The sequence below is a fragment of the Montipora capricornis genome, chromosome 11 (assembly GCF_036669925.1).
Source record: "Montipora capricornis isolate CH-2021 chromosome 11, ASM3666992v2, whole genome shotgun sequence".
Taxonomy (NCBI): Eukaryota; Metazoa; Cnidaria; class Anthozoa; order Scleractinia; family Acroporidae; genus Montipora; species Montipora capricornis.
In genome coordinates, this window is record NC_090893.1 from 11,070,649 (window position 1) to 11,092,028 (window position 21,380).

General features: G+C 39.6%; 1 long non-coding RNA gene across 5 annotated transcripts in view; it reads right to left on the reverse strand.

The window, feature by feature from the left end:
- Nucleotides 1-255: 255 nt before the first annotated feature.
- Nucleotides 256-21,380, reverse strand: part of LOC138024546 (uncharacterized) — a 22,929-nt gene continuing 1,804 nt past the window's right edge. For all 5 annotated transcript variants that reach the window (XR_011127040.1, XR_011127039.1, XR_011127038.1 and 2 more), the window contains 6 exons: nucleotides 18,063-18,202; nucleotides 17,804-17,871; nucleotides 9,329-9,468; nucleotides 9,080-9,147; nucleotides 581-720; nucleotides 256-399 (listed from right to left, as the gene is read on the reverse strand). This is a non-coding gene — a long non-coding RNA (uncharacterized lncRNA). The remainder of the gene's footprint in view (nucleotides 400-580; nucleotides 721-9,079; nucleotides 9,148-9,328; nucleotides 9,469-17,803; nucleotides 17,872-18,062; nucleotides 18,203-21,380) is intronic.

Sequence of the window (21,380 nt, forward strand, 5' to 3'; positions counted from 1 at the left end):
TCTTGCCATTCTAAATGGACAAAATGTCTTTGACATTACAACTCATTTCTTTCCATTAGCTACACACATCGATTAATTAACATCTCAAAGACGTGAAACAAGACTAAGTAAGGCAATTTCATGTTTTCTTAATAAGAACCAGTTTTCTGTTTCCCGTTTCACATGTGTGATGATAGTTCTTTCTAATTTTTATTAAATAATCATTAAGTATATATTAATAACAGAAAATTATCAAGTAAGGCTGAAGTAAAAGTAGTAAACAAATGCAATTAGCACCATACGGTGCCAGATGAAGACAGGTTTATTTCAATACCATTTAAATCACCCTTACCTGGTTACTCAGTTTGATCATTATCCACAAAACAGCTGAGCTCTTGTGATAAATGCTGCACTTGCTTGCTAAAAAAAGACAAAGCTGTCAGACATGGTTGAAGAATTAAGATTCACAAAGTTAGGATTCAAGACAAAGCTTCATTTGTACCTCAAGTTATTGTAAAATTCCTTGTTTCATTTCTTACATGAAAATATCAATCTCATCTCATCTCGTCTTAATCAGGAACAAGTAAAACTCTGTTATTACCTTTGCTTCCTACCAGAAACGCAACTGATGGACAGCCCAGTGGACATCCTCAGAAAGAACGATTTAAGATTCCACTCAGAACACATTCCACCACTGTTGCAGACTGCCAATCCACTTTACGGTACCCTCGGCTTGGTATCCTGTAAAACACAGCGTATTGCTTCTGATCAGCCCAGGCAAGTCACTTGCAGCACTTTGATGAAAGATGCATCATTGCAGTACGTTGACTTTTGTGTGGGTTGGGGTATGGGGGGTTAAAATAATCGAGCTCTGGTTGAATCTTGCAAAGCATACTTTGCACACACATGCATTTGCTCAGAAGTCAATTGCCTTCTTCATTCGGCTTAACTTATAATAATTATTATTGTAGTTAGATTAGTTAATGACACCCATGGTACGGGATGGCTCCTCCCCTTAAGCTCCCATTAGGTTTGGGTTCCTTTGCAGGTATTTCGGTTCACGACTGGACTTTGATCGGCTTCTTCATCATCGTAGAATACTCTTTTCGGCTTTGTTCGTCTTTGTTTCGGCTTAAAGGACCGCAATTTGTCTTCCGACACTTTCATCTGAGGTCACCTTGTTGGTCATCTACAATTGGAGTTCCTGAAATGTTTCTCTATCAATGAAGACTTCATCTTCTAGAAGCTTTCCTTTCTAGTTACTCTTTCCAGAGACTTTGGTTTGATGTCATTTGGATGGTCATCTACCAATGGAGTTCCTGACATTTTTTCTACAAATGAAGACTTCATCTTTCACAAGTTCTCCCGCTTAGTTGCATGCACTGAAATTGAATTTTTTTCACACGATACACTTCACTTGCCAGACCCAGTGCTGAGTCAAGTGAAGGTTTAATCTCGTAAGGTTCAACCAGACACTTACAACAATTAAGATAACAGGCCATTCCAATTTTGTGGGGAGATCTCATTTGGGAACTTCCTTCAAGTTGAGTGGTCTCTGTAGTAAAACTTAACACAATTAGGTTAGGCTCGCAACGTCTGTTGTGGCTTTACCTCTTGCCTTTAAAAATGAATTTTTCCAAAAGATCCTCTTTAAAAACTACACTTTAGACTGGGAAAATTCAGTTTGACCAAACAAAAGTTAATTTACAATGGCAATGTGGTAACTGCTTACCTCAGCCTTGCGGGGATAGGTTAGGTAAACCATAGGTGTCAACTAAGTACTCACTAGGGTAAGCTGTGATGAGGCTGCATTCTTTCTCTTTCTTAAATTGCTTAATTAAGAGGAGACACCTCATTTACAGGCTACCCAAGGGAATCCACGGGACAATCCACACATCCTAGTCCAAGTTTTTTATAATATTATGTTAAGCATAACTGACTAAGAAGGATGCATCTGACCTGAAGACCAAGAGGAAAGGCAGTCAGTTATAGTTAGCACTCCAAGAGAGTGAGATGGGAGGATTTTTTCCACTATGGTGGTGGTAACACTGAGACATTGACAATAACTATTGTCTCCTTGTTAGTTTTACCTTGTGGAAGGAACCTCCTGTCAAAAAGCCCTGCATTGCATATGGCAGGCAGTAGGACTAGTAGCATTCACATTAAACATCTGCAAATTGCAAGAATCCAGTGACACTGATCAGCAACAGTCCCAGCCCAAGTACAATCAATGGTTCTTAAGGGCACCTGTGGAATTGCACTGGAACCAGCCAGCTGAAGACGTCAATAACCAAAATACTACTTTTGAAATGACTCACGTTAAGTAGTTAGAGTAGCTGCCAATGAGGCGAAGACTGCTCAAAACAGAGCTGAGGATAAAAGGACATCACTTTAAATTAACCCAAATAGTTTTAATACCTATTGATACTGACAGAATAGCTATTACAACTTGCACTTCATTTTAAAAATACACAGCTGCTTCAACTTGCAAGAGGCAGATTAAAAACCTTTGCGTTTTTGTTCTGCCAAAAGTTAAATTCTTTCGCTTCAAAAATGCGTTTAATCATTGACGGGGATTTTTTAAATGTATGTTGAGACAGCTGTCAATACTTAATAACTGGCTGGTTGGTTCCCATTTTCGGGTAAGTGAAGTCCTGGCAAAAAAAAACATCGAGGAGGCTGAAATGGAGACTGGCACGTAACAGCAACCCATACAAGGTAAGGCCAATTTTCATGGCACAACTTTTGTCAAAATCTGTTTCAGGAATTGAAACAGATCTAGACCAGGATTCTAACCTGCGATAGGCCAGGCCTAGGGGATTAGCAGTGCACCACACTGCACTACCCCTTGGCAACAAAAGTTGTATCATGTCAATGGGTCTGAGGCAACACACTACAACCTGGCATGAGGTATGTGGAACTCTTGTATTTTTCTGCCGATTCCGAATGCGCACTTCATTCGATTTTTCGTTGCTCTTCACTACAGGATTCACTATTCGATTCATTGTCAACAGTTCGATCATTTTACTGCTATTCCGCCATGGCTACATGAAGAACTTGCCATTCACTATGACAATGACAATGCCCTGGAAAGCCCTGAAAATATTCTTGGTTTTGCCAGGCACCCAAATTTTTGCAGCATAGGTGCGCACCCCACCATCAACACCTTCAGATGCAGTGGACTACTTAATAAGTAATGTCAAGGTTGCTTTGTAACTATTAAAAGAAAGAAATAAAACTTTTAACACTAAACCTGTTGTCAAGCTGGTCATTTAAAGATGATTAACACAAAGAGCTACTGCAGTACTGCATAAATAAAGAACTTTTCGCTAACAACAATTCATTGCCTCCACAGGTTCTAACACAACTTTGTGCCGACAGGTGCTTTTACTTTTCAGGGTATGACAGTAATGTATAAAACAAAAGACTGTAATATGTTCTGCTGACTTATCACAAATAAAAGAAACAAAAACCATCTGTCAGTCTCCTCATTTTCTAACCAAGATTAATTGCCTCCACAGGTACTAACACTGTTTTCCTTCAACAGGTGCTTTTTCTTTTCAGGCTATCAAACAAAAGGCAACTGAATTAGCTTATAAAACCTTGTAACTACAATGAATGAAAATCAATAAAACAAAAGAAAAACTCTTGTCAGTCTGCTTTTTTTAAAAGTCACTTTGCTCATGTGAAGTGCCATGAAAAACTGACTGTGATTCTGTTTCAGCAAATTTCGTATTTAGAATAATCAGCAACCACACATGACCAGATGCTATAAAGATGATTTCGAACGAGAAGGTGAGTCATTACAAACAGGGTGTTGTTTATAAAACTTAACCTCATTATTTACTTTAAGGTTTCAGTTCCATACGAATGTGTACTTGCAAACACTGCAGTAACCCCAGCCGAAAGAGGAAGAACTTTATCAAGCACTAGATGGTGTGTAAGTATAATGACTGCCTTTTGATTTCAACTTTTTTTTCCCATAGAGAACATTATGCTAAAGAGTTCATTAATTAATGCTGTGAACTTTAAAGAAGTGAAAAAGAGACTTTGAAAATTGATTCACTGTTTTTTAAGTATAACCTTACAAAAGTTAGAGCAAGCTGCCCAGAATCCTCTCACATCAGAGACCAAGGCTGGGAACATCTTGTCATTGTGCGTCCCTAAGGAGTACTGAAATTTGGAAATGAGGGCTTACAGACAAAGCATGGTGGATCATTATTAAGCAAGCCCTTTTAAAGTTTTATATCGACTTTATAAACATTAAAAAAAGAGAATATTTAACCAATACTTGGGATTCAAACCCATTATTACTTGTTGCAAATGCCTTCAAGTTAATTTCACCATATTCTGAACAGATACAAATAAAACATAGCTAACTTTTAAAACTTGTTTACTTGGCAGGAGCAAAAGGGTGTCTCAATTCTGCAGCAATATGACCTTTAGTTTTCCTCTAACCTTGACATCATCTTTGCAATCACAAGAGATGCAACAGCTCCAGTCCGATGAACTTTTCTGTTCTCAGGGCTAAGCAGCATTTTATGACAACAATATCTTTGCACCAGTTGCTGGTACTCTATTAGACTATTAAACTCTGTTTGGGTTCCTCCATCTTGAGCAATGTCTAGTTGGAGTCTGAGCTTGAGTCAATCATCTCAAACAGGATTTTCCTTGTGGGGTTGATTGGAAGGTCATTCTAACAGCCTCTATCCACACAGAATCAATCAATGACTTGAACTCAGTTAATTATTTTGGCTTGCACAGGTACCATTTCTCCACCGTGCAATATAAAATCTCTTCACAATCCCCTCATTTGCTCTTACAAAGGGTTACTCAGTACATGTATGCATGATCTTCATGGAACAAGATAGTTGGCTTTCTGCACTAGCTAAAGCACATACTGAAGAGCATCGTTAAAAGTTCATGAGCACTACTCCAAGAGTTTCTGAGCAAAAAGGTCTTTCATTGCCTTTAAAACCTTTTCTTTACAAGGAAGTTATGCCACACTAACATTTCTTTTCGTGATTCCCACAGATGCCACGCCAGGTCTACGTTCTCAATTTTTTTAGAACGACCAAAGATAATTGCAAACAGAAAGTCATTATGCATGCCTGAGCAAAATAAGGAGTCTTGCATTTACCACCCTGTTGTAAATAAGACTTGCTTTGGAATTGCATTTTACCAACTTTTGCCATTTTCTTTTACCAACTCACAATAGCTGACTGTTTCTCTTTCCCATTCACTGTGAAATATTGTAAGGTTGATGGTATTGTTAAGGTTGATGGTGATGAGGTTCCTAAGGACATCTTGACCCCACAAGGAAACAACCATGTACTTTTATCTCCACCATGCAACTGCACTAAAGTGTGTGTTCTTGTTCAGTTTACAATTTCCCAAATTGCTTCTACATGTACATTGTACCATGTTTTAGTTAGCCCAAGAAGATGTAGGTGAAATCTACCCAACCCATTTCTTGTGCAAATTACAACAACTTTCAGTTGCTGACAATATTCCTTACGTCAACTAAGCACTGCTGCCTTGGATCATGTTGGTAATTGACCAGAAGATTGCCTTTGCCCTCACACAACGTCTTGAGCTTGACAACCCAACCCATGGCCAAACCAGAGTGCAACTTGATTAAGCTTCCATTTCATCATTTTCTAAGAGGAATAATTTATATTCTATTTGAAAGTACCCATCTCTCTGCAGCGGTTTCATGTAGGGTTTATTAGTGTAGGCTAATCGCTTCCCTGGAAAGTCTCACAACAGGCTAATCAACTACATGTAACTAATGGGAAGAGAGGATACTTAACAAACCTTAAAAGGTCAGTGGCTAGACCTTGCTTGGACAGCCGGCCTAGAATGGAGATGTTAGGCACTTCCATCCCTCCACTAACCTCGGAGCTTACCTAAGGAAAGCTGGAGTACCCTTTACTCTTAGCACAGACACTGGCTTGCCAGAAGGCATGAGGAGAAGAATGAAACAAAAGTTGCATTGGTGGATGGGCCTTCCATGGCCAACTGCGTAGACACTGTCCAGCCAGATGCTGGCGTGTATCCTGGCATCCACTCGCCCTGGTTAGAGAGCCACCGTGGTTGATGAAGGCAATGGCAAACCATAGTTTGCTTATAGATTTGTAGTATGACCATATTGTCATGGCTACATTGGAGAGTATCAGATCTGATGACGTTACCAGGATCTTTCTTTGGTAAGCTGCCAGATCCTCCTCTTTGATGATTTGAAATGGTGTATGGAATGTAAGAACAATGTCAAGGCAACAGAAGTACAAAATGGGAAGACTGGAGAGGCAGATCCCCAGTGCATTTCAAAACAAAAAAGGAGACTTCACTAGTGATCAAGTGCGTTTAATTTACTCTGGGGTTACAAGGAGAGAAAGTGCTGTTGCCCTGCTCCTGGACAACCAGGCAGGAAAGTGTGTTGAGAGAGGAGAACCTTATAATGGACTCCTGATGGTAATGGTCATAGTTGTAATGAATTCATATAGCACATTTCCTATTCACATGCGCTTTTTACAAGTAATCAACTGGTGGCTAACAACGGACACCAGCATATACATGTACAGCAGCCGCTGGCAATCGCTATCCGTTCATTAGTGATCTCACCCAACCCATGAATGAATGAAATGAGGCCTGACCACAACACTGGGATAAACATACCCTACTCTTTGTGACATGTGTGTGGCTTCTTTTATGTCCCACAGGATTATGAACATTAAAGGGTTGTGAGACAGGACCTGTGGTTTATTGTCCTTATCTCAGAAGACTTGAAAGTCTAATTACTTGCAGATGTCATTACAAAGACAGCACTTTCTCCTGAGTTGTTTAAAGACCCTGAGTGTATGGCGGAGTAGAGGAAATGCATGATAACATTGATCAAATATTTAAACATGGACAAGGGAACGATTACGTAATAGGACTGGGGGATTTCCGTGCAGTTGTTGGTGAAGGAAGTAATGGTTTAATAGCAGGCTGTTTTAGCCTTGGCGGCAGTAATTATAGGTCAGACTTCCTAATACAGTTCTGTAAAATATTGCAGAAAAATTATGACAGCTAACACCTGGTTTGAGCACAATTTAATGGGCTGATTCCAATTCTGATTGCAATCTGGTAATGATGAAGGTTAAGCTAAGTTTGAAAGTAGTAGGAAAACTAAGAGGTAAAATACAAAGAAGATCTTTGCAGAAGATTTGGATCAATATCTTCTAATGAATGCAAGTCAAAACTCATCACAGAACGGACGCAGTTAGCTCAAAATCGCACTTTGGAAAAGTGGGGAAGAGAATATTGGATACGAGGTAAGCAACCAGCCTACGAAGCCTTGGGTTCTTCTTATTTTGTCCATCAGAGCCGATCATTGAAGACAGGTTGGGAACATCACTTGTTGAGAACCCTCATTTGGCTATTGAGTCCTATAGGAGCTCTGACATCACATGTTAGAAGAGTCTTGATGAGCTGGGTTCAGTTGTCTCTCCTTATGATCGTCCCTTTTCTGTTTAGCTTTGGTTATTCTATTGGCTTCAAAGTAGAGGTTACTTTTGTTTATCAGAGCCCTCCACATAACTCTTTCTCTGGCTAGGTCCTCCCAAGTTTCTTAGTCAATATCACATTTCTTGAGGTTTTGTTTCAATCGGCCCTTATACCTTTTGTTTTGGCATCCACGATTTCTGTGTGACCTCCCTTCAGTTCTGAGTACAATATGACTTTGGGAATTCTTTTCTTCTGACATTAATACATGACCTGCCCATCTGAGTTGTGCTGTTATGATCACCTGTTCCATGCCAGTCCTATTACCTTTCTCCAGAACCTCAGTATCTGGTAGTGTCTCGTGCCATCTGATTTTCAAGATTTTTCAAAACAGGTTAGGTGGAAATGGTTAAGGTGCTTCACATGTCTGCTGTAAGTTGTCCATGTTTCACATGCATATAGAAGCAATGTGACAACTACAGATGATAGCCAAAAAGGAAGAGAGGCGAAATGGAACAATGTAAACATGGTACCTGTTAGAGGAATGCATGGGAACAATGAACTGTGCAGACAAATGGAAGAAGTGAGTGCTACGAGGTGGGTGAGTCAGTGTAAAGCCTGGTGAGGAATTTGTAATCTTCCTTGAAGGCAAACAATGAAATCAAGATAGAAAACAAAAACTATATTGGAATTTAATCACACAATTGCAAGATGAATACTATGAGATAAAACTAGATTGAGAATAAGCTGGATGAAGGATGCATTTTATAAGACAAAAAGAATTACTGACAAATGCCTTCAGCATCAATCTGGAAAAGAGAATCATCAAGATTGTCATCTGATGCACTTCATTTTTGGGGACAAGTCATGGTCAGTGAAAAAAGAGAGAGATGTGAGATTAGTCTTTGGAATCAAGAACTTTTGTGCGTTGGCAAGGAGGGGGTCATCACATCTGTTATCAATAACACAACTTAGCATGGTCCTACCCATCCGCATAGGGAGCTCCTCTCTCCTGGAAGACCTTAAACAGGAAAGCACACCCAGCAGTGGGAACTGCAAGAAATGCCCAGCCTAATGGGAGAGAACACACACGCCACACAGAAGTGCCTGAATTTTGTATATGGGGTACAAAGGGGCCTCAGCATGGTCCTCAGGGAGTTAGCACGCCCCTGCCCCTTTTGGAGTGCTATTTCCCACTGAATTTCATGAAACTAAAAAGGTAAGCCGAAACTTTGAAAAGAAAATCGCACTTATGTGAAACAGGAGATGTTGGGCTGAAAGTTGCATCTTGCCATTCTAAATGGACAAAATGTCTTTGACATTACAACTCATTTCTTTCCATTAGCTCCACACATCGATTAACATCTCAAAGACGTGAGACAAGACTAAGTAAGGCAATTTCATGTTTTATTGATAAGAACCAGTTTTCTGTTTTCCGTTTCACATATGTGTGATGCTAGTTCTTTCTAATTTTAATTAAATAATTATTGTGTACATATTAGTAACAGAAAATTATCAAGTAAGGCTGAAGTAAAAGTAGTAAACAAATGCAATTAGCACCATACGGTGCCACATGAAGACAGGTTTATTTCAATACCATTTAAATCACCTTTACCTGGTTGCTCAGTTTGATCATTATCCACAAAACAGCTGAGCTCTTGTGATAAATGCTGCACTTGTTTGCTAAAAAAGGACAAAGCTGTCAGACATGGTTAAAGAATTAAGATTCACAAAGTTAGGATTCAAGACAAAGCTTCATTTGTACCTCAAGTTATTGTAAAATTCCTTGTTTCATTTCTTACATGAAAATATCAATCTCATCTCATCTCGTCTTAATCAGGAACAAGTAAAACTCTGTTATTACCTTTGCTTCCTACCAGAAACGCAACTGATGGACAGCCCAGTGGACATCCTCAGAAAGAACGATTTAAGATTCCACTCAGAACACATTCCACCACTGTTGCAGACTGCCAATCCACTTTACGGTACCCTCGGCTTGGTATCCTGTAAAACACAGCGTATTGCTTCTGATCAGCCCAGGCAAGTCACTTGCAGCACTTTGATGAAAGATGCATCATTGCAGTACGTTGACTTTTGTGTGGGTTGGGGTATGGGGGGTTAAAATAATCGAGCTCTGGTTGAATCTTGCAAAGCATACTTTGCACACACATGCATTTGCTCAGAAGTCAATTGCCTTCTTCATTCGGCTTAACTTAATAATAATTATTATCGTAGTTAGATTAGTTAATGACACCCATGGTACGGGATGGCTCCTCCCCTTAAGCTCCCATTAGGTTTGGGTTCCTTTGCAGGTATTTCGGTTCACGACTGGACTTTGATCGGCTTCTTCATCATCGTTGAATACTCTTTTCGGCTTTGTTCGTCTTTGTTTCGGCTTAAAGGACCGCAATTTGTCTTCCGACACTTTCATCTGAGGTCACCTTGTTGGTCATCTACAATTGGAGTTCCTGAAATGTTTCTCTACCAATGATGACTTCATCTTCTAGAAGCTTTCCAGAGACTTTGCTTTGATGTCATTTGGATGGTCATCTACCAATGGAGTTCCTGACATTTTTTCTACAAATGAAGACTTCATCTTTCACAAGTTCTCCCGCTTAGTTGCATGCACTGAAATTGAATTTTTTTCACACGATACACTTCACTTGCCAGACCCAGTGCTGAGTCAAGTGAAGGTTTAATCTCGTAAGGTTCAACCAGACACTTACAACAATTAAGATAACAGGCCATTCCAATTTTGTGGGGAGATCTCATTTGGGAACTTCCTTCAAGTTGAGTGGTCTCTGTAGTAAAACTTAACACAATTAGGTTAGGCTCGCAATGTCTGTTGTGGCTTTACCTCTTGCCTTTAAAAATGAATTTTTCCAAAAGATCCTCTTTAAAAACTACACTTTAGACTGGGAAAATTCAGTTTGACCAAACAAAAGTTAATTTACAATGGCAATGTGGTAACTGCTTACCTCAGCCTTGCGGGGATAGGTTAGGTAAACCATAGGTGTCAACTAAGTACTCACTAGGGTAAGCTGTGATGAGGCTGCATTCTTTCTCTTTCTTAAATTGCTTAATTAAGAGGAGACACCTCATTTACAGGCTACCCAAGGGAATCCACGGGACAATCCACACATCCTAGTCCAAGTTTTTTATAATATTATGTTAAGCATAACTGACTAAGAAGGATGCATCTGACCTGAAGACCAAGAGGAAAGGCAGTCAGTTATAGTTAGCACTCCAAGAGAGTGAGATGGGAGGATTTTTTCCACTATGGTGGTGGTAACACTGAGACATTGACAATAACTATTGTCTCCTTGTTAGTTTTACCTTGTGGAAGGAACCTCCTGTCAAAAAGCCCTGCATTGCATATGGCAGGCAGTAGGACTAGTAGCATTCACATTAAACATCTGCAAATTGCAAGAATCCAGTGACACTGATCAGCAACAGTCCCAGCCCAAGTACAATCAATGGTTCTTAAGGGCACCTGTGGAATTGCACTGGAACCAGCCAGCTGAAGACGTCAATAACCAAAATACTACTTTTGAAATGACTCACGTTAAGTAGTTAGAGTAGCTGCCAATGAGGCGAAGACTGCTCAAAACAGAGCTGAGGATAAAAGGACATCACTTTAAATTAACCCAAATAGTTTTAATACCTATTGATACTGACAGAATAGCTATTACAACTTGCACTTCACTTTAAAAATACACAGCTGCTTCAACTTGCAAGAGGCAGATTAAAAATCTTTGCCTTTTTGTTCTGCCAAAAGTTAAATTCTTTCGCTTCAAAAATGCGTTTATCATTGACGGGGATTTTTTAAATGTATGTTGAGACACCTGTCAATACTTAATAACTGGCTGGTTGGTTCCCATTTTCGGGTAAGTGAAGTCCTGGCAAAAAAAAACATCAAGGAGGCTGAAATGGAGACTGGCACATAACAGCAACCCATACAAGGTAAGGCCAATTTTCATGGCACAACTTTTGTCAAAATCTGTTTCAGGAATTGAAACAGATCTAGACCAGGATTCTAACCTGCGATAGGCCAGGCCTAGGGGATTAGCAGTGCACCACACTGCACTACCCCTTGGCAACAAAAGTTGTATCATGTCAATGGGTCTGAGGCAACACACTACAACCTGGCATGAGGTATGTGGAACTCTTGTATTTTTCTGCCGATTCCGAATGCGCACTTCATTCGATTTTTCGTTGCTCTTCACTACAGGATTCACTATTCGATTCATTGTCAACAGTTCGATCATTTTACTGCTATTCCGCCATGGCTACATGAAGAACTTGCCATTCACTATGACAATGACAATGCCCTGGAAAGCCCTGAAAATATTCTTGGTTTTGCCAGGCACCCAAATTTTTGCAGCATAGGTGCACACCCCACCATCAACACCTTCAGATGCAGTGGACTACTTAATAAGTAATGTCAAGGTTGCTTTGTAACTATTAAAAGAAAGAAATAAAACTTTTAACACTAAACCTGTTGTCAAGCTGGTCATTTAAAGATGATTAACACAAAGAGCTACTGCAGTACTGCATAAATAAAGAACTTTTCGCTAACAACAATTCATTGCCTCCACAGGTTCTAACACAACTTTGTGCCGACAGGTGCTTTTACTTTTCAGGGTATGACAGTAATGTATAAAACAAAAGACTGTAATATGTTCTGCTGACTTATCACAAATAAAAGAAACAAAAACCATCTGTCAGTCTCCTCATTTTCTAACCAAGATTAATTGCCTCCACAGGTACTAACACTGTTTTCCTTCAACAGGTGCTTTTTCTTTTCAGGCTATCAAACAAAAGGCAACTGAATTAGCTTATAAAACCTTGTAACTACAATGAATGAAAATCAATAAAACAAAAGAAAAACTCTTGTCAGTCTGCTTTTTTTTAAAAGTCACTTTGCTCATGTGAAGTGCCATGAAAAACTGACTGTGATTCTGTTTCAGCAAATTTCGTATTTAGAATAATCAGCAACCACACATGACCAGATGCTATAAAGATGATTTCGAACGAGAAGGTGAGTCATTACAAACAGGGTGTTGTTTATAAAACTTAACCTCATTATTTACTTTAAGGTTTCAGTTCCATACGAATGTGTACTTGCAAACACTGCAGTAACCCCAGCCGAAAGAGGAAGAACTTTATCAAGCACTAGATGGTGTGTAAGTATAATGACTGCCTTTTGATTTCAACTTTTTTTTCCCATAGAGAACATTATGCTAAAGAGTTCATTAATTAATGCTGTGAACTTTAAAGAAGTGAAAAAGAGACTTTGAAAATTGATTCACTGTTTTTTAAGTATAACCTTACAAAAGTTAGAGCAAGCTGCCCAGAATCCTCTCACATCAGAGACCAAGGCTGGGAACATCTTGTCATTGTGCGTCCCTAAGGAGTACTGAAATTTGGAAATGAGGGCTTACAGACAAAGCATGGTGGATCATTATTAAGCAAGCCCTTTTAAGTTTTATATCGACTTTATAAACATTAAAAAAAGAGAATATTTAACCAATACTTGGGATTCAAACCCATTATTACTTGTTGCAAATGCCTTCAAGTTAATTTCACCATATTCTGAACAGATACAAATAAAACATAGCTAACTTTTAAAACTTGTTTACTTGGCAGGAGCAAAAGGGTGTCTCAATTCTGCAGCAATATGACCTTTAGTTTTCCTCTAACCTTGACATCATCTTTGCAATCACAAGAGATGCAACAGCTCCAGTCCGATGAACTTTTCTGTTCTCAGGGCTAAGCAGCATTTTATGACAACAATATCTTTGCACCAGTTGCTGGTACTCTATTAGACTATTAAACTCTGTTTGGGTTCCTCCATCTTGAGCAATGTCTAGTTGGAGTCTGAGCTTGAGTCAATCATCTCAAACAGGATTTTCCTTGTGGGGTTGATTGGAAGGTCATTCTAACAGCCTCTATCCACACAGAATCAATCAATGACTTGAACTCAGTTAATTATTTTGGCTTGCACAGGTACCATTTCTCCACCGTGCAATATAAAATCTCTTCACAATCCCCTCATTTGCTCTTACAAAGGGTTACTCAGTACATGTATGCATGATCTTCATGGAACAAGATAGTTGGCTTTCTGCACTAGCTAAAGCACATACTGAAGAGCATCGTTAAAAGTTCATGAGCACTACTCCAAGAGTTTCTGAGCAAAAAGGTCTTTCATTGCCTTTAAAACCTTTTCTTTACAAGGAAGTTATGCCACACTAACATTTCTTTTCGTGATTCCCACAGATGCCACGCCAGGTCTACGTTCTCAATTTTTTTAGAACGACCAAAGATAATTGCAAACAGAAAGTCATTATGCATGCCTGAGCAAAATAAGGAGTCTTGCATTTACCACCCTGTTGTAAATAAGACTTGCTTTGGAATTGCATTTTACCAACTTTTGCCATTTTCTTTTACCAACTCACAATAGCTGACTGTTTCTCTTTCCCATTCACTGTGAAATATTGTAAGGTTGATGGTATTGTTAAGGTTGATGGTGATGAGGTTCCTAAGGACATCTTGACCCCACAAGGAAACAACCATGTACTTTTATCTCCACCATGCAACTGCACTAAAGTGTGTGTTCTTGTTCAGTTTACAATTTCCCAAATTGCTTCTACATGTACATTGTACCATGTTTTAGTTAGCCCAAGAAGATGTAGGTGAAATCTACCCAACCCATTTCTTGTGCAAATTACAACAACTTTCAGTTGCTGACAATATTCCTTACATCAACTAAGCACTGCTGCCTTGGATCATGTTGGTAATTGACCAGAAGATTGCCTTTGCCCTCACACAACGTCTTGAGCTTGACAATCCAACCCATGGCCAAACCAGAGTGCAACTTGATTAAGCTTCCATTTCATCATTTTCTAAGAGGAATAATTTATATTCTATTTGAAAGTACCCATCTCTCTGCAGCGGTTTCATGTAGGGTTTATTAGTGTAGGCTAATCGCTTCCCTGGAAAGTCTCACAACAGGCTAATCAACTACATGTAACTAATGGGAAGAGAGGATACTTAACAAACCTTAAAAGGTCAGTGGCTAGACCTTGCTTGGACAGCTGGCCTAGAATGGAGATGTTAGGCACTTCCATCCCTCCACTAACCTTGGAGCTTACCTAAGGAAAGCTGGAGTACCCTTTACTCTTAGCACAGACACTGGCTTGCCAGAAGGCATGAGGAGAAGAATGAAACAAAAGTTGCATTGGTGGATGGGCCTTCCATGGCCAACTGCGTAGACACTGTCCAGCCAGATGCTGGCGTGTATCCTGGCATCCACTCGCCCTGGTTAGAGAGCCACCGTGGTTGATGAAGGCAATGGCAAACCATAGTTTGCTTATAGATTTGTAGTATGACCATATTGTCATGGCTACATTGGAGAGTATCAGATCTGATGACGTTACCAGGATCTTTCTTTGGTAAGCTGCCAGATCCTCCTCTTTGATGATTTGAAATGGTGTATGGAATGTAAGAACAATGTCAAGGCAACAGAAGTACAAAATGGGAAGACTGGAGAGGCAGATCCCCAGTGCATTTCAAAACAAAAAAGGAGACTTCACTAGTGATCAAGTGCGTTTAATTTACTCTGGGGTTACAAGGAGAGAAAGTGCTGTTGCCCTGCTCCTGGACAACCAGGCAGGAAAGTGTGTTGAGAGAGGAGAACCTTATAATGGACTCCTGATGGTAATGGTCATAGTTGTAATGAATTCATATAGCACATTTCCTATTCACATGCGCTTTTTACAAGTAATCAACTGGTGGCTAACAACGGACACCAGCATATACATGTACAGCAGCCGCTGGCAATCGCTATCCGTTCATTAGTGATCTCACCCAACCCATGAATGAATGAAATGAGGCCTGACCACAACACTGGGATAAACATACCCTACTCTTTGTGACATGTGTGTGGCTTCTTTTATGTCCCACAGGATTATGAACATTAAAGGGTTGTGAGACAGGACCTGTGGTTTATTGTCCTTATCTCAGAAGACTTGAAAGTCTAATTACTTGCAGATGTCATTACAAAGACAGCACTTTCTCCTGAGTTGTTTAAAGACCCTGAGTGTATGGCGGAGTAGAGGAAATGCATGATAACATTGATCAAATATTTAAACATGGACAAGGGAACGATTACGTAATAGGACTGGGGGATTTCAGTGCAGTTGTTGGTGAAGGAAGTAATGGTTTAATAGCAGGCTGTTTTAGCCTTGGCGGCAGTAATGATAGGTCAGACTTCCTAATACAGTTCTGTAAAATAATGCAGGAAAATTATGACAGCTAACACCTGGTTTGAGCACAATTTAATGGGCTGATTCCAATTCTGATTGCAATCTGGTAATGATGAAGGTTAAGCTAAGTTTGAAAGTAGTAGGAAAACTAAGAGGTAAAATACAAAGAAGATCTTTGCAGAAGATTTGGATCAATATCTTCTAATGAATGCAAGTCAAAACTCATCACAGAACGGACGCAGTTAGCTCAAAATCGCACTTTGGAAAAGTGGGGAAGAGAATATTGGATACGAGGTAAGCAACCAGCCTACGAAGCCTTGGGTTCTTCTTATTTTGTCCATCAGAGCCGATCATTGAAGACAGGTTGGGAACATCACTTGTTGAGAACCCTCATTTGGCTATTGAGTCCTATAGGAGCTCTGACATCACATGTTAGAAGATTCTTGATGAGCTGGGTTCAGTTGTCTCTCCTTATGATCGTCCCTTTTCTGTTTAGCTTTGGTTATTCTATTGGCTTCAAAGTAGAGGTTACTTTTGTTTATCAGAGCCCTCCACATAACTCTTTCTCTGCCTAGTTCCTCCCAAGTTTCTTTGTCAATATCACATTTCTTGAGGTTTTGTTTCAATCGGCCCTTATACCTTTTGTTTTGGCATCCACGATTTCTGTGTGACCTCCCTTCAGTTCTGAGTACAATATGACTTTGGGAATTCTTTTCTTCTGACATTAATACATGACCTGCCCGTCTGAGTTGTGCTGTTATGATCACCTGTTCCATGCCAGTCCTATTACCTTTCTCCAGAACCTAAGTATCTGGTAGTGTGTCTTGCCATCTGATTTTCATGATTTTTCAAAACAGGTTAGGTGGAAATGGTTAAGGTGCTTCACATGTCTGCTGTAAGTTGTCCATGTTTCACATGCATATAGAAGCAATGTGACAACTACAGATGATAGCCAAAAAGGAAGAGAGGCGAAATGGAACAATGTAAACATGGTACCTGGTAGAGGAATGCATGGGAACAATGAACTGTGCAGACAAATGGAAGAAGTGAGTGCTACGAGGTGGGCGAGTCAGTGTAAAGCCTGGTGAGCAATTTCTAATCTTCCTTGAAGGCAAACAATGAAATCAAGATAGAAAACAAAAACTATATTGGAATTTAATCACACAATTGCAAGATGAATACTATGAGAATAAACTAGATTGAGAATAAGCTGGATGAAGGATGCATTTTATAAGACAAAAAGAATTACTGACAAATGCCTTCAGCATCAATCTGGAAAAGAGAATCATCAAGATTGTCATCTGATGCACTTCATTTTTGGGGACAAGTCATGGTCAGTGAAAAAAGAGAGATGTGAGATGAGTCTTTGGAATAAAGAACTTTTGTGCATTGGCAAGGAGGGGTTCATCACATCTGTTATCGATAACACAACTTAGCATGGTCCTACCCATCGGCATAGGGAGCTCCTCTCTCCTGGAAGACCTTAAACAGGAACACCCAGCAGTGGGAACTGCAAGAAATGCCCAGCCTAATGGGAGAGAACACACACGCCACACAGAAGTGCCTGAATTTTGTATATGGGGTACAAAGGGGCCTCAGCATGGTCCTCAGGGAGTTAGCACGCCCCTGCCCCTTTTGGAGTGCTATTTCCCACTGAATTTCATGAAACTAAAAAGGTAAGCCGAAACTTTGAAAAGAAAATCGCACTTATGTGAAACAGGAGATGTTGGGCTGAAAGTTGCATCTTGCCATTCTAAATGGACAAAATGTCTTTGACATTACAACTCATTTCTTTCCATTAGCTCCACACATCGATTAACATCTCAAAGACGTGAGACAAGACTAAGTAAGGCAATTTCATGTTTTATTGATAAGAACCAGTTTTCTGTTTCCCGTTTCACATATGTGTGATGCTAGTTCTTTCTAATTTTAATTAAATAATTATTGTGTACATATTAGTAACAGAAAATTAAAAAGTAAGGCTGAAGTAAATGTAGTAAACAAATGCAATTAGCACCATACGGTGCCAGATGAAGACAGGTTTATTTCAATACCATTTAAATCACCTTTACCTGGTTGCTCAGTTTGATCATTATCCACAAAACAGCTGAGTTCTTGTGATAAATGCTGCACTTGCTTGCTAAAAAAAGACAAAGCTGTCAGACATGGTTGAAGAATAAAGATTCACAAAGTTAGGATTCAAGACAAAGCTTCATTTGTACCTCAAGTTATTGTAAAATTCCTTGTTTCATTTCTTACATGAAAATATCAATCTCATCTCATCTCGTGTCCTCTCTTCTTAATCAGGAACAAGTAAAACTCTGCTATTACCTTTGCTTCCTACCAGAAACGCAACTGATGGACAGCCCAGTGGACATCCTCAGAAAGAACGATTTAAGATTCCACTCAGAACACATTCCACCACTGTTGCAGACTGCCAATCCACTTTACAGTATCCTCGGCTTGGTATCCTGTAAAACACAGCGTATTGCTTCTGATCAGCCCAGGCAAGTCACTTGCAGCACTTTGATGAAAGATGCATCATTGCAGTACGTTGACTTTTGTGTGGGTTGGGGTATGGGGGGTTAAAATAATCGAGCTCTGGTTGAATCTTGCAAAGCATACTTTGCACACACATGCATTTGCTCAGAAGTCAATTGGCTTCTTCATTCGGCTTAACTTAATAATTATTGTAGTTAGATTAGTTAATGACACCCATGGTACGGGATGGCTCCTCCCTTTAAGCTCCCATTAGGTTTGGGTTCCTTTGCAGGTATTTCGGTTCACGACTGGACTTTGATCGGCTTCTTCATCATCGTAGAATACTCTTTTCGGCTTTGTTCGTCTTTGTTTCGGCTTAAAGGACCGCAATTTGTCTTCCGACACTTTCATCTGAGGTCACCTTGTTGGTCATCTACAATTGGAGTTCCTGAAATGTTTCTCTACCAATGATGACTTCATCTTCTAGAAGCTTTCCTTTCTAGTTACTCTTTCCAGAGACTTTGCTTTGATGTCATTTGGATGGTCATCTACCAATGGAGTTCCTGACATTTTTTCTACAAATGAAGACTTCATCTTTCACAAGTTCTCCCGCTTAGTTGCATGCACTGAAATTGAATTTTTTTCACACGATACACTTCACTTGCCAGACCCAGTGCTGAGTCAAGTGAAGGTTTAATCTCGTAAGGTTCAACCAGACACTTACAACAATTAAGATAACAGGCCATTCCAATTTTGTGGGGAGATCTCATTTGGGAACTTCCTTCAAGTTGAGTGGTCTCTGTAGTAAAACTTAACACAATTAGGTTAGGCTCGCAATGTCTGTTGTGGCTTTACCTCTTGCCTTTAAAAATGAATTTTTCCAAAAGATCCTCTTTAAAAACTACACTTTAGACTGGGAAAGTTCAGTTTGACCAAACAAAAGTTAATTTACAATGGCAATGTGGTAACTGCTTACCTCAGCCTTGCGGGGATAGGTTAGGTAAACCATAGGTGTCAACTAAGTACTCACTAGGGTAAGCTGTGATGAGGCTGCATTCTTTTTCTTTCTTAAATTGCTTAATTAAGAGGAGACACCTCATTTACAGGCTACCCAAGGGAATCCACAGGACAATCCACACATCCTAGTCCAAGTTTTTTATAATATTATGTTAAGCATAACTGACTAAGAAGGATGCATCTGACCTGAAGACCAAGAGGAAAGGCAGTCAGTTATAGTTAGCACTCCAAGAGAGTGAGATGGGAGGATTTTTTCCACTATGGTGGTGGTAACACTGAGACATTGACAATAACTATTGTCTCCTTGTTAGTTTTACCTTGTGGAAGGAACCTCCTGTCAAAAAGCCCTGCATTGCATATGGCAGGCAGTAGGACTAGTAGCATTCACATTAAACATCTGCAAATTGCAAGAATCCAGTGACACTGATCAGCAACAGTCCCAGCCCAAGTACAATCAATGGTTCTTAAGGGCACCTGTGGAATTGCACTGGAACCAGCCAGCTGAAGACGTCAAAATACTACTTTTGAAATGACTCACGTTAAGTAGTTAGAGTAGCTGCCAATGAGGCGAAGACTGCTCAAAACAGAGCCAAGCATAAAAGGACATCACTTTAAATTAACCCAAATAGTTTTAATACCTATTGATACTGACAGAGTAGCTATTACAACTTGCACTTCATTTTAAAAATACACAGCTGCTTCAATTTGCAAGAGGCAGATTAAAAACCTTTGCGTTTTTGTTCTGCCAAAAGTTAAATTCTTTCGCTTCAAAAATGCGTTCATCATTGACGGGGATTTTTTAAATGTATGTTGAGACAGCTGTCAATACTTAATAACTGGCTGGTTGGTTCCCATTTTCGGGTAAGTGAAGTCCTGGCAAAAAAAAACATTGAGGAGGCTGAAATGGAGACTGGCACGTAACAGCAACCCATACAAGGTAAGGCCAATTTTCATGGCACAACTTTTGTCAAAATCTGTTTCAGGAATTGAAACAGATCTAGACCAGGATTCTAACCTGCGATAGGCCAGGCCTAGGGGATTAGCAGTGCACCACACTGCACTACCCCTTGGCAACAAAAGTTGTATCATGTCAATGGGTCTGAGGCAACACACTACAACCTGGCATGAGGTATGTGGAACTCTTGTATTTTTCTGCCGATTCCGAATGCGCACTTCATTCGATTTTTCGTTGCTCTTCACTACAGGATTCACTATTCGATTCATTGTCAACAGTTCGATCACTTTACTGCTATTCCGCCATGGCTACATGAAGAACTTGCCATTCACTATGACAATGACAATGCCCTGGAAAGCCCTGAAAATATTCTTGGTTTTGCCAGGCACCCAAATTTTTGCAGCATAGGTGCACACCCCACCATCAACACCTTCAGATGCAGTGGACTACTTAATAAGTAATGTCAAGGTTGCTTTGTAACTATTAAAAGAAAGAAATAAAACTTTTAACACTAAACCTGTTGTCAAGCTGGTCATTTAAAGATGATTAACACAAAGAGCTACTGCAGTACTGCATAAATAAAGAACTTTTCGCTAACAACAATTCATTGCCTCCACAGGTTCTAACACAACTTTGTGCCGACAGGTGCTTTTACTTTTCAGGGTATGACAGTAATGTATAAAACAAAAGACTGTAATATGTTCTGCTGACTTATCACAAATAAAAGAAACAAAAACCATCTGTCAGTCTCCTCATTTTCTAACCAAGATTAATTGCCTCCACAGGTACTAACACTGATTTCCTTCAACAGGTGCTTTTTCTTTTCAGGGTATCAAACAAATGGCAACTGAATTAGCTTATAAAACCTTGTAACTACAATAAATGAAAATCAATAAAACAAAGAAAAACTCTTGTCAGTCTGCTTTTTTTTAAAAGTCACTTTGCTGATGTGAAGTGCAATGTAAAACTGACTGTGATTCTGTTTCAGCAAATTTCGTATTTAGAATAATCAGCAACCACACATGACCAGATGCTATAAAGATGATTTCGAACGAGAAGGTGAGTCATTACAAACAGGGTGTTGTTTATAAAAATTAACCTCATTATTTACTTTAAGGTTTCAGTTCCATACGAATGTGTACTTGCAAAACACTACAGTAACCCCAGCCAAAAGAGGAAGAACTTTATCAAGCACT